The sequence below is a fragment of the Gymnoscopelus braueri genome (assembly GCF_963280865.1).
Source record: "Gymnoscopelus braueri genome assembly, chromosome: 20".
NCBI classification, from domain to species: Eukaryota; Metazoa; Chordata; class Actinopteri; order Myctophiformes; family Myctophidae; genus Gymnoscopelus; species Gymnoscopelus braueri.
Window position 1 is genome coordinate 6834282 of NC_137622.1, and position 14994 is coordinate 6849275.

Consider the following 14994-nt stretch of genomic DNA (forward strand, 5'->3'; position numbering starts at 1 on the left):
AAAGCTTGCCTTTGGAGTGCCTCTGTCTGTCATCATGTCATGACAACAAGCTCCCCGGTAAATATCTTCACGCCAAACGGGTTTCGTCCCCTTAACCCATTAAAACCAGGAACGCATCTGTGTCATTTTAGATTTCTTTGGCTATTCAAAAATAGCAGATCTACAAGCTCATAGCACGGCACCGAGTGCCGAGCTATGAGCTTGTAGATCTGCTATTTTTGAAAAATCGCGAAAATTTGTGAAAATCTTTGAATATATATTTTTTAAAGCGAACATTTGTAACTCAAATCTTTGCTTCTGGAGGTCCCTGGAAGAAAATATTTTACAAATGATTTTTCAAAAATAGCAGATCTACAAGCTCATAGCGCGGCACTCGGTGCTGCGCTACGAGCTTGCAGCTCTGCTATTTTTGAATAGCCAAAGTATAAAATAACTGTTATAGCTAAAAATCGAAAATGGCACAGATGTGTTCCCGGATTGAATGGGTTAAAGTGGTGAGAATAAAAAGACAAAAAAAAAACTAGAACGCATGTCCGTATCTACGTAGATCTCAGATTCAACAAGCTCGTTCTCTTGCCGTCGTGCATGTGTCGTCTCTCTGACAGCTGTTTGATGCCGATGTTGTCGTGCTAAAAAACTCCTCACCTTGAAACCTTGATGATGGCAGAGATACACGCACGCCCCCCCCCCCCCCCCCCCCACTCTGCAGCGAGGGTCGCAGCTGACGAGACAGAGATACAATATATGAACTGGGATTATAGAGACCAGATCATTGTCTGCTGCCAGCGCAACGCGGCCCCCAGATCAAACAATGGACAGTACATGCATTGTTCCAGAATCGTTGTTGTTGTCGGTGGTGGAAACCTTGTAAGTCCAAAACCGTTCCTTGTTTAACCCATTAAGACCTGCGGCGATTCTTAAAATGTTTTCTAAATCCCAATAGTTTTTTTAAAACGATTTTTCAAAAATAGCAGATCTACAAGCTCATAGCGCGGCACTCGGTGCCGCGCTATGAGCTTGCAAGTTGCGAGCTTGTAGATCTGTTTTTTTTCACTTATTTTGTGCGACACTCTAAATAAAGTAAACTCTAAACTCTAAATAGAGTAAATATTTTTACTTCTACTCCACTAGGCAAATATTGTACTTTTACTCCACTACAATTATTTGAAAACTTTGGTTATTAGTTATCTTGCAGATTACACTTTGATACCAATACTTTCGTACTTTTACTCAAGTACATTTTGAATTCCAGACTTTTACTTAAGTAAAACATTTTGAGTACTTTCTCCACCACTGCCACTCTGCATAGCCGTTTGTTTCCTATGTTCACACCGCCAGGCGGCGGCTACACGAGCTGCAAAACCGCCGTGTGTTGTTTATCCGTTTCCACTCACACTCTCTCTCCAGTCCACACAAACTCCTGCTTGTAATGGGAGGGAAGAAAATCCCTATTTCCGTCAGCCAGTTCCCTGTTATTTTGAACCAAAGCCATGCTATTTTCCTGAATATCTTTCCGGCATGTCGCTCCCACACACAGACGCACGCGTGATGACGTCAGCGAGCGCGTTGTGCGGTATCAATGCGGCAATGTAGAGATACTTTGTTACAAGTAAAAGTCCGGAATAAGATATTTACTTGAGTAAATGTACAAAAGTATTGGCATGAAGATGTACTTAAAGTACCAAAAGTAGAAAATACTCATTATGCAGAATGTCCCCCAGTTTTCAAATGTATACATGTTTGAAAATAGCAGATCACAAGGTGTCGCATCGCGACGCATTGTGAGCTTGTAGATCGGCTATTTTCAAATAGCTGGAATATATATATAGGGCTGAAGTGGTTAATGTATGTTTTGTAATAATAATCAAAATCTACAAAGTAAATAGTAACTAAAGTTTTCAAATAATTGTAGTGGAGTAAAAGTATTATATTTCCCTCTGAGATGTAGTGGAGTAGAAGTAAAAGTACAGAAAATTGGAGATGCTCCAGTAAAGTAAAAGTACCTGAGTATTGTACTTAAGTACAGTACTTGAGTAAATGTACTTAGTTACTTTACACTGGCCTATAGGAAGGCTGTGATGCAGAGGTGTTAAGCGATTCCAAAAACCATTATGTCCTCAAAGCCCCGCCCCGAACGACTGTGATTGGCTGAGATGCATGGAGGCGGGCGGAGCGCTCATTTCTGTTCACACGACAACGCATTCCATCCAACGCGGGTTCGTGTCAACTCAGATTGGTGCGTCGCTTGTCCCGCCTGCTTCGTTTGGAAGCGAATTAACCCATTAAGACCGGGAAAGCATCTGTCATTTTCGTCATTTTAACCACTTTAACCATTATTTTTCAAAAATAGCAGATCTACAAGCTCATAGCACGGCACTCGTCCACTCCTTTTTTTCCCCAGTGTACACCAAATTTGGTCTACAAGCTCATAACGTGCCACAGTTGTGATATTGTATCTGATATTTCCGCCTAATGTTCACCCCCAGAATAGGGACACTACAGTATATATTCAGTTGACAGTATCTATTCCTATAGGCTACACAAAAAAATCACTATCGCAATGTAGATCAGCTATTTTTTGCTGAATGTTTGCCCCCCCCCACCAGAATAAATTATGGGTTCAAGTTAGTGATTAAATGCAGAATGGTCGGTGGGCATCGCTCTATATATCATGGGCTGTAAGTAAAGAAAATGAAATAATATAAAAATAATCCTGCTTTATTTCTCTAAGGTTCAGAGTGTTGCTCACAGGTTTAAAGTGGAACAGGTGGAAGGTCAGTGAAGGGCTGGACGGACGACAGACAGGACTGGAGGCGAGGTGTTAACCCGTTAAAACCGGGAAAGCGTCCGTGTCATTTTAAATTTGAACCACTTTAACCGTATTTTATACTTTGGGGCTATTCCAAAATAGCAGATCTACAAGCTACGAGCTTGTAGATCTGCTATTTTGGAAATATTGTGAAAGTGCGAATCTTTGAATATATAAATTTCAAAGCAAAGATTTTAACTCAATTCTTTGCTTCTGGGGGGTCCCTGGAACTAAATATTTTGAGATGGGGGTCGGCGGGCCAAATACATATAATTTTGGGGGGTCCTTGACATGAAAAAGTTTGAGAACCACTGATGGAGCAAACGTACGTTTTTCAGAAAACTGCTAGGATTTAGAAGACGTTTTGTAGAACGGGCCTCAGGTCTTAATGGGTTAAAAGTTGATGAGCCTCATAAAGGTCATGTAGGCAGAGAGGTTCTCATCAGCTCGTCCCAAAGGAGAGCGGGCGGCGGCGCCGGGCGGCAGCACTGCTGTTAATGAGACTCACACACACTGGCATCCTCACTAACATATCGTCACCGTCGGGGCGGCCAGAAACCTTGTATCTCTATATTTCATCTTTTTGTGTGTTTTTTTTAATGTATTCATAAATGAACCCATTTAGACCGGGAGAGAATCATTTTTAGATTTCTTTGGCTATTCTAAAATAGCAGATCTACAAGCTCGTAGCGAGGCACTCGCTATTTTTGAAAAATTGTGCACATTTTTGAATATATATATAGTTTTTACAAAAACAATCTTTGCTCCTGGGGATTCTACAAAAGTCTTCTAAATCGGTAAATCCTAACAGTTTTTTGAAAAGAATTATGTTGCTATAATATCAGTGGTTCTCAAACTTATATCATTCAAGGACCACCCAAAATGATTTGGCCGCGGACCCCCATCTCCAAATATTTTGTTTGCTTTAAAAAAATACAAATATATTCAAAGATTTGCACAAAAAAAACACGATTTCTTCAAAAATAGCAGATATGCAAGCTCATAGCGGGGCACTCGGTGCCGCGCTATGAGCTTGTAGATCTGCTATTTTTGAATAGCCAAAGAAATCTGAAAATGATACAGATGATCGAGTGATGACGAGTGTGTTCTCTCTCTCCTTTCCAAGTTTGATGTCAGTAATTAAAGTTATAGGCAGATGCGCATCTCTCTCTAGTATAGTCTGTCTGTGTTGTTAACAGAGCCGGGCGGTGCGTATCTGTCTGTGTTCTGTGACTTTGTGCCTGACAAAAGTGAGAGTGACTGATTAGTATTTAATACGGTCTGGTCGCTAAACCGCCATGGTTTCGTATGCGCGTTGCGTGTCTGTCTGTCTGTGACTGACTGTGAAAGAAGAGAAGGAGAGAGGGAGGGAGTCAGGGAGAGAGAGAGAGAGAAACAATAGCCCTTATGCTGTTATTCGGCCTAGCTTTCTGGGGCTATTACAGTATATGGTTAGATCAATTAATTATATTTTATAAAATAATATATAAAAGAGTCGGCCATTCCCCGGTGTCAGGTCGGGGGGGGTGGATTCATGAGCTCCGGCACCTAATAATTTACAAATGAAGCACCGAAGATAGCCGATCTACAAGCTCACAACGGATCGCATGTCGTGAGCTTGTAGGTTTCTGAAGCTGTTCCCCTATAACGACAAGGAGACCAAGTTGAAAGTGCTTAAGTATGTCTGAGGATTTGTATTAATATTTAACCAGAGCTTGTTACATAATGACTATCATTGCATCCATTGAAACCATTTCCTTTTCCTGAAAAGTAACAGTTCTGGAGATGCAGCCGACTGGACATGCAGCCGACAGCATGGATATGGAGGTATAGCTCTCCACCTCGTGCAGTCGTCCTCTTAGAGAAGACGATGCGAGTGGAGCAGTGCATGGAAAAAGTACTCACATTCTTTACTTATAAGTAAAGTATCAATAATGCAATGTAGAAATACTCTGTTACAAGTACAAGTCCGGAATTAAAAAATTTACTTGAGTAAAAGTACAAAAGTAATGGTATCAAAAGGTACTTCAAGTACCAAAAGTAGAAAGTACTCATTATGCAGAATGTCCAATTTCACGTTTTCAAGTTTTCAAATGTATATAAAATGGCTAAAAATCTTTTGAAAATAGCAGATCTACAAGCTCACAATGCGTCGCGATGCATTGTGAGTTTGTAGATTGGCTATTTTGGCCGAAATGTATATAGGGCTGAAGTGGGTAATGTATGTTTTGTAATAATAATCAAAATCTACAAAGTAACTAGTAACTAAAGTTTTCAAATAATTGCAGTGGAGTAAAAGTATAATATTTGCCTCTGAGATGTAGTGGAGTAGAAGTAAAAGTACTGAACATTGCAAATACTCCAGTAGAGTGAATGTGAGTGAACTCCAGTTGAGTGAATGTACTTAGTTACTTTACACCACTGCTGGTAGTTAGGATGATCACATGAGGACCCAGACAGACACAAGCAAACTCTTATGCTTTCTGTAATGAGCTACACAGATACATTCTGAAACATAATGCATTGGTCGGGTGGAAAACTCGTAAGTCCAAAGCCGTTTCCTTTTTAAATATTATTTTAAAGGATTTGAAATAGTGAAAATTGCCATGCGAGGCGTTGTGAGCTTGTAGATCTGATATTTTCACAATTTCTGTGCGACACTATTGTATGATGAAGTAGGGCATTAATTTATGGAGAAAAAAACAGAGAAGGTTGAAATATGGAGGAATATGAGGTTTCTGTCTGACAGCAACAACATATAATTGCAAACACATTTAAGGTTCAGAGAAACACACACACGCACGCACACGCACACGCACACGCACACGCACACACACACACACACACACATACACGCACACAGACAAACACACACGCACACACATGCACGCACACAGACAAACACACATGCACACACAAATGCACGCACACAGACAAACGTACACGCACACGCACACACACGCACACGCACACACACACACACACACACACACACACACACACACACACACACACACACACACACACACACTTGGGCTCAGCCTACAGAAACTTTCCCAGGTTCCTGCAGCTCATTTGAACAGATCTATGTTTAGTCCACCCACTGTGAATGTTCCCTCAGACTCTTGCAGGGTCAGTCTTATGAACTATTGTGTATTTAATGAGGCGCTGCACAGCTTTAAACACACACACACACGCACGTGCACGCACGCACGCACGTACGCACGCACGCAAGCACGCACACACACACACACACACACACACACACACACACACGCACGCACACACGCACACACACACACACACACACACACACACGCACACACACCCTGGGGGTGGGGGGCAGAGCTCCTGCTGATGGCTGAGCAAATGTTAACAAGAAGGAGATATACAAACACCTCCCAGAAACCCCCCCCCAAAAAAAAGCAATGGCCAAACCGACCAATAGCGTGGAATCCCCCCAACTCCCCTGGACCAATAAGAAACAGAGTCACACGCACATGCATGGAATAATCTTTACAGCGACATGGGGGAGAGGTCAGTCCTCTGAAACGTCATTCATCATACAGTATTACCAACACAGCATTTGACAGAGCAGCCCTTCTCTTCCTTTGATGTTCAGAATCTAAAAATTATTTATCGCTGTGCAATTTGTGCTATTTTGGAAAATGTTTTAACCCTTTAAGACCGTGTGTGTGTTCACTATTTAGCTTCTTTAGATTTTAGCTACAGTATGATCATTATTTTCTACTTTGGCTATTCAAAAGATTCAAAATACAGAATATACCGGTATATATTTTTAGAGCTACAGTAACATTTGTAACTCAAATCTTTGCTTCTGGAGGTCCCTGTCCCTGGAACGAAATATTTTACGATACGCATCACGATACATGATTGACGAAATGATACATGGACGATATTCGTTCATTTATAGCATTTATAGCAATGATTTTAAAATCGATACGGTAACTATTTAGCCAAAAAAAGTATCTGTGAGAAATGTATACGTAATAGTGCAGGATTTGTCTTTTAAGGGAAATACATAACTGGCAAATACATTACTTGACCAAATATGGACCAACTCACATCTTGACACCCTAAAACTACATTGTATCCATTTGGAGCATATGTTCTTTTTTTTGCATTTCCTGACAGGTAACAGTTCTAGATATGTTTTCAGCCAAAAGCGAGGATTTGTTTTTGAGGGGTGTGGGAGGAAGGAGGAACATGGTGTCCTAAATGTTTACATGCCTGCACAAGCACTGTGTCAGTGTGTCTTTCTGCCATGACACCTTCTGGTCTGCAGTGATCAATTATTTTTATTGTCACCACTTTGTTCCACGTCTCTCATATAAGCTGCACAGTAATTGACATTTATGCAATTTAAGGGGCCACTGCTCTACCTTTCCTCTCTACCGAGTATGCACTGTGTGTGTGTGTGTGTGTGTGTGTGTGTGTGTGTGTGTGTGTGTGTGTGTGTGTGTGTGTGTGTGTGTGTGTGTGTGTGTGTGTGTGTGTGTGTGTGTGTGTGTTCACAACGTTCCTTATTAGAAATCAAACAAACAGAACAATGAATACTGTATCTAGTGACACCTCGTTCTTTGGCAACACATTAGACTGTGTTCTACTGAATGAGTTTCAATAGTACTGTATGTCTTTTTGTGTGCGTGCGTGCGTGCGTGCGTGCGTGCGTGCGTGCGTGCGTGCGTGCGTGCGTGCGTGCGTGCGTGCGTGCGTGCGTGCGTGCGTGCGTGCGTGCGTGTACGTGTACGTGCGTGTGTATGTGTGTGTGTACAGTATGTGTGTGTATGTAGCATGTGCGTGTGTGCGTGCATGCATGCATGCATGTGTGCACTGTGCATGTATATAATTGTGCATGCACGTGTACGCATGTTTGCTCATGCAGGAAGGACAGACTGCAGAGTTTTTCCCACGTGAGGAGACGCCCTCAGAGCTGATTCTGGATCAGCAGGTAAAGTTCATCATGAGGATGGTCGCTATGGTGCTGCTGTCCTTCATGCAGCCAATCACAGCCGCAGAATGGAAGAACAGTTGTAGCGATGCATCGCTGTCCTGTCTCACCCGCTGCCTGCAATGGTCTGATGCTCAAAACTCTGCTTCATTATTCCTCTTCTTAATTATTCCTGTTAATTACTTTTCTTGTAGTGTGTGTTTACACTTCCTTTTTTCTTTTTTGTATTACTAGGACCAATGCTGCTACAATGTCTGAGGAGCTGGACAAAAATTACTCTTACTAGGCCATTTTATTTGACCAAATATGGACAAACTCACATCTTGAAAGCATGCAGAGATTCCATGCATTTATAGAGATGAAGTGTAGTGATATGGAACACAGCGTGAAGTAATTAAACCCCTCTTGTTTTAACATGGCTAAATACAAGGCACGAGATCTTAGCATCGATACGATCGATTATTTGCAAGGCGATACGATTTTAGATCGATACAACTTACACGATACGATATGTTGCTGTTGTTTACATATCGATATTCCTGTATTTGGATCGTTGAAATTAAAATCGTTACAGTTATTTTTCTTGTAGTGTGTGTTTATATGTATTACATTTATTTACATTTATTACAACGGGCATCATTTACCACGGCGTTGGGAATGATGCCCGTTGGGAAAGCATGACCCTCGGGTTATGCAATACCCCTTGCACCCATTGTACCTGTTGTCAGAGTACTGACAGTGCAGTACCCATTATCATAGAGACAGACAGACAGACAGACAGACAGACAGACAGACAGACAGACAGACAGACAGACAGACAGACAGACAGACAGACAGACAGACAGACAGACAGACAGACAGACAGACAGACAGACAGACAGACAGACAGACAGATACAGAGATCTTTGGAGTTTCGGTTCTGAACAACTGCCGGTCCGACCGACTTTGTACTCGTCAGAACACACCTTCACATCCTCAGTGATAACACGGCAAGATTATAGTTGATTGCTCAGACGTTTTTTCTTTTTAGATATGTAGGGGACAGATACAAACACACACACACACACACACACACACACACACACACACACACACACACACACAGACATAAATCAGATTCTGTGCATGGGCATTGCATCTGTCCTTTGCGTCTTGCGATACGCAAAGATTCCACACGTAGGCTACTGTACAGTACACAAGACGCATACTGTAAGAACAAAGACCACCTTGCCCCTTGCAAGCCCAGATGGCAGCCAGAGCCACACCGTGCTCGCTATCAGTGTTGTCCCCCAACTAACCATCAATGGCTGATCAATAGAGCGCTGCCCCCTATGGGAGACATGTGCCATTAGGTGTGTGAGTCGATGTGTTTGCCAGCAGACACACAGCGCCGGGCTGATTCTCCCTGACACCTCAGTCCCCGCTCCCACACCTCACATGCTTGATTAGCCGCCCGCTCGGTGCCATTGATGTGGATCAGTGGTCACCTCGACCGGTCAGCGGCGGCGGTGACCCCCCCTCCACCCTCACCCACCTCCCCCGGAGCCCTATCAGTCATGCGCTTTCAGAAGGCGAGAACAGTGAGCGCGTGATGCAACCCCTCGACCTTTAACCCCCTGACCCCAGCTGACCCCGAGTTGATTAGGCGTGTGTGTGTGTGTGTGTGTGCACGACAACATCTGCTCCTGTCACACCTTTATTGCTACGGATGTCGTCACAAACACAAACACAAATGCAGGTGGTGTTAAGCACTTAAAGCAATATGACACTTTGGGTGAGGTTTGGGTTGTGTAGGAATCAGTGGTTCTCAAATTGGTACAGTATGTATTTTGTGCCCGTTGAGAGCCGTTTCAATGTGCAGTGTAAGTCAATATGGAGGCTATTTTGGATTATCAATATCTAATCAACGGAGCAACCGAGCAAGACATATCTCACCAATATTTGGTGTTACGTCACAGCAAAATAACGACACAACCTAAACCTCTACCAAAGTGTCCCTGCCCTTTAAAGGGATACTTCACCCCAAAATGACATTTTTTCTATCGATTAGTCACCCCATGGAGACTTGAATTCATGGATATGTCTTAGTTTTTGTCGCATTCCTAAGCCAATAATTTGATGACCGGCAGCGGTTCCGGTAGGAGACACGAAGAGTCTCCTTTGTGTCTCCTACCGGAACCGCTGCCTATAGTGGCCTGCAGTTCATCAAATTATTGGCTTAAGAGTCTCCATGGGGTGACTAATCGATTTTTTGGGGGTGAACTATCCCTTTAAGCCCTACGGTTGCTGTAAGTCGAATAGCAAAAATAGCTGATCTATTTTTTTCCCCCCTTTTTCTCCCCAATGTAGTCATAATGCCAATTGAGTCCTCCCCACACACACATTTCTGTGTGCTGTCACTGCTGTTGCACCCTACTGGCTCACTTGACAGTGAGGGGCCCCCACCGGGAGGACGTAGAGCCTTCGTCCTACTCCCAACACTCCCTGCTGACAGGCTCCGCCCCACCCAGACCGTAGGAGTACATGTAGTGAGTATGACAAATATCACCCTCCCTCCCCCGAACACGGCGCAAATTGTATTTGTATAGATCAGTGGTTCTCAAAGTGGGTTCCGGGGACCCCCAGGGGTCCTTGGGGGGGGGTTCCAGGGGGTCCCCAGCAAAAGTAGGTAACATAGCATCACAATAATTTGAACCACTTTAACCTTTTATACGTTGGCTATTCAAAAATAGCAGATCTACAAGCTCATAGCGCGGCACCGAGTGCCGCGCTATGAGCTTGTAGGTCTGCTATTTTTTGCAAAGATCTTGAACATTAGTGAACGAATTTAACACAAATCTTTGCTTCTGGGGGTCCCTGGCACACCTTATTTCCAGATGGGGGTCCGCGGCCAAATATTTATCAATTTGGGGGTCCTTGACGTGAAAATGTTTGAGAACCACTGGTATAGATGCTCGACAAAGCCGGATGCATGGCGGTGGATCCAAACCCCCAGGCTCCACGGTGGTGGGCAGATACCACTGCACCACACCGAAGCGTCCTATTTTTGCTATTTTTTAACAGTTAGAAGAAGAAAAATAAATCTAAATCTTTACCCATGACATGCCCAAAATAGGGGTGCCAGGTCAAAATGAACAAAACTGCAAGATGACCAACAACGCTTCCGCTATGTGATCAATTATGAATGGATGATAAATAGTGTGGAATCCATTTCACATCAGGATGCAGATTAACAGACATGCTACTCCTCACACTGCTAATTAATGAAAACGACCTGCTCTGTATGCTGCACCTGTAGCCGCCCCACCCCCGACACACACACACACACACACACACACACACACACAAATAGACTACACTCAAACACACAAGCACACATACACACGTACGTATGTAGCCTATACATACATGTACGTATGTACGCGCACAGCCGTGTGCACACACACACACACACACACACACACACACACACACACACACACACACACACACACACACACACACACACGTTCACATAAGTACATCAGATACTTGTACACATATACGCAAAACACACACTTAGCACAGCCTGCCTACAACCTGCCAATTACATTTCACTTTACTGGACCCTGTAACGCTGCATCGTTCTGTGTGATTGGAATACCAACCATCCTCCATTCTGACACACACACACACACGCACGCACGCACGCACGCACGCACGCACGCACACACGCACACACACACGCACGCACGCACGCACGCACGCACGCACGCACGCACGCACGCACGCACACACACACACACACACACACACACACACACAGGAGGGACAGGAGCTTGGGGGGGGGCTTCTAGACGATGCAGGAAGAGGACTAGGATGAGGGAGAGGAGAGGAGAGAGAAAGAGAGAGAGAGTGCAGACGGAAAGCCAAGGATTACTGTGGGCGAGAGAAGGGGCGAGAGACAAGACAAGGATCAGGGGGGGAAAACAGGTAGAGGGTTGAGAGCGAGAGAGAGAGAGAGAGAGAGAGAGAGAGAGAGAGAGAGAGAGAGAGAGAGATTGAGAAAGGGTGGTTAGAGGGAGAGACAGGGGGAAGGAGAGCGGTAGAGAGAGCAAGAGGGAGAGAGAGGTAGAGAGAGGGGGGGTAGAAAGAGAGAGGAGGGGGGGTAGAGAGAGATAAAGGAACAGTGGAAGCAGGGGTTCCTTGTCGACCAATGGAGGCAGAGCGAAGCAGCGTGCGAGCGTGAGTGAGTGGCTGGCTGAGTGACACTCTGTGTCTCTCTCTCTCTCACCGCCGCCCCCCTCTGGGGAAATAACCCCCTTAATCCAGCATGCTCTTTCAGATAGACAAGATCCCCCTTCTTCTCTCAGCAAGGATATGAAACGCTCCCCTTGTGGTTCCAATGCCAGTGACGGGAGGGGGGTGGTGGGGTGGGGGGGAGGGGTACACGATGCATCCTAGGTGGACAGAGATATCACTGTCCCCGCCTACTCCTCCTCTCTCTGGCGCACCGATTGGCTACCGCGGAGGCAGGAGACAGAGAGCCATTGGCTATAGCGCCGAGTTAAGGTGGCGTTATACCGTTGGACATAGGTTGGTTGGTGGGAGGCGTCGAGCTATTGGCCAAAACCAGGGGTTTTCAACCCTTTTCATATCAAGGTCCATTATTTATTCGGCATTTGAGCCACGGAAACCACCGTTTGATGAGATTTAGCCTCTCAAGACCTAAGACTTCAAATATTTTGTTGTCGTTGGATAAGATTTTGTCCACAATTCCATGTTGTATTGATGTTGGTGCCAATAGGAGAGATAACAGGCAAACGTTGATCAAAATAACAATTCTTTAATTAAGTAATGCAGATGTTTAACAATAATGTAACTCCTGAGAGCGTAAAATTAAACCAAATGGACCCTTACGGGTCCATTTGGTTTCATTTTACACTCTCAAGAGTTAAAGATCTATAAGGGTCCATTTGGTTACCAACTTTCCATCATTTAGCTGGGGACCACCTGGAACCCCATGAGGGACCACCGATGGTCCCCGGACCACTGGTTGAAGACCCCCCCAGGGCTAGACTGAGTGCGTCAGCGGTCCCTCCCGCGTGAGAGGGGAAATGGAAGATGTCAGCTGCTCAGCAATCCTTCTAGTAGTTAGAATCATTTAAGTTCAAGTTTGGAGCAGCTTTTTGTTTTGTCATGTCACATCACGGGGGGTTTGTGACATACGTAGAAAACACCAACAACAACAACAACAAAAACGGCCTGCGCCCTCTCAGTGTTGAGGAAGCCAAGTTGTTTTTAGAGGTACTGTAATAGGTATTTAAAACAAAAAGTTTTTGTTTAAAAAGTTAAAGCTCTATATTATTATGATGGTAAAATCATTCCTCTAGTCTATAGCGTGTTTGTTTAGTAACAGGGATCTCCATGTCTCTCCTGTTCTTTAGTAAATAAAAAACACATTTTCAGGTGGGACACCAATTTCTTCCAGTCAGGAGAGAGAACCCCAAAAGACCATTTAATCAGCTTCAGTTTTATAGCGGTCCAATTCCAATTTCGTTTGCTCATTTTCTATGTTGTTTCTTGTTTCAACACTTCCTATTTCTCTTGTTCAATACAGGGAGTTTAAAAATAAATATGTATTTTTTTTACTGAAGTTGAAGTCCTCTGTCTATCAGTCCCTCCCGGTACACTCAACACCACTGACCACTTTCTTAACGCGCTGAGGAAGGCTTGACGCCGAAACTTGACGCCGAAAACTAAGACTTAGGGGGCAAGATGTTCCGTTTGGGGGGGGGGGGGGGGGGGGGGGCGTCGCCCCCGTGGAGTCGGGCCTGCCCTGTATCCTGTATGAGATCTCTCTCCTGAAAGGATGAAATTGGTATCCTGGCCTGAAATTGTATTTTCTGTTTACTAAAGAGCTGGCGAGACGGGGAGACCCCTGTCCTGTTACTCCCTGTACAATGATTACAGTTGATTGTCAGAATATAGAGGCATTTAACAGTTATTTTAACAAAATATATATATCACTTTAACTAAGCTACCAATTATTCTACACTGAAAATAGTGACATAGCTACAGCAAAGCTACCGCTGACAGAGAAGTAGTTAGCTATAAGGTGAAGCTACTTCATGAACATTTTAATCTATAGGCTAATAATTATTCTATGTTGTATGAAGATCAAATGGAAGCCATTCAGTAAGCAAACACGGACATTGAAGTAAAAGCTTGTTGCTTTAAAAAGGTCCTTAGATATCTAACCGTCCCACTAGCAGGTGGACAGACAGAGATAGAGTGAAAGAAAGAAAGAAAGATTTGGTTAAATTTGTTCTACTGCTATGCGACCAAAATGTGGAATGCCCTGCCAACAGACATCAAAAAGTGTGACTCCTTACCCTCATTCAAACCCGCCATAAAAGACCACCTATGTGCAATAACAATTTGTAACTGGTCCCTGTATAAAGCCTAAGCTTAAAGGTTTCATGACATTCAGTTTTACAGCACATTAAAAGTCTTTGTCATGGTCCTTCAAACGTGCCTAAAGCCTGCAATGAAAAAAGAAATCTTTGCCTGCGGGTGTCGAGGGATTTTGCCTGTCAATCATCAACTCTGCTCCGCCCCCCCCCCCCCCAAAGGAAAGGATAGGGGAGGGGAGGGGTGAGGAGGAGAGTGGGCGGGATTAATGGCCTGTGACTTCACTATCCAAGGACCAATCTCAGATTACTTTTCAGCCTAATTATTCAGAAAACCCCAGACCACAGAATGTACTGAATGTTCAAAGTTCTGTTTTTTTGGGTGTAATTGAGGTCATAAAAAATAAATAAATTAAGTGAAAATGAATGTCATAGAACCTTTAACACCGGAAATGACACCCCCATCCCACCCCCCAACTGTTTCTATGTATATTTGTTTTTTATTGTTACTAGTGTTGATGATGTCTTGCATATTATTGTATATTATTGTATGTCTTTAAAGGTACAGTGCAATGACATTTTCGGTCATTTTATTTTGAAGTTTCAGTCTGAAAAGGCCCTCGCAACCTCACTCGAGGTGCGCAGTGTTATTGCTTGTAGCTTGCAGGCGCAGGCTGGCCAAGGGATAGAGACAATTTTAGGTTATTTCTAACCTTAAATGTTTTCAGATACATATTTTAGCGCACTGATTAAGTTTACAATGAGTAATACACCGTCTAGACGTCATCTTGAATGAGATTAAAAACAGAGTAGTTCTGTAA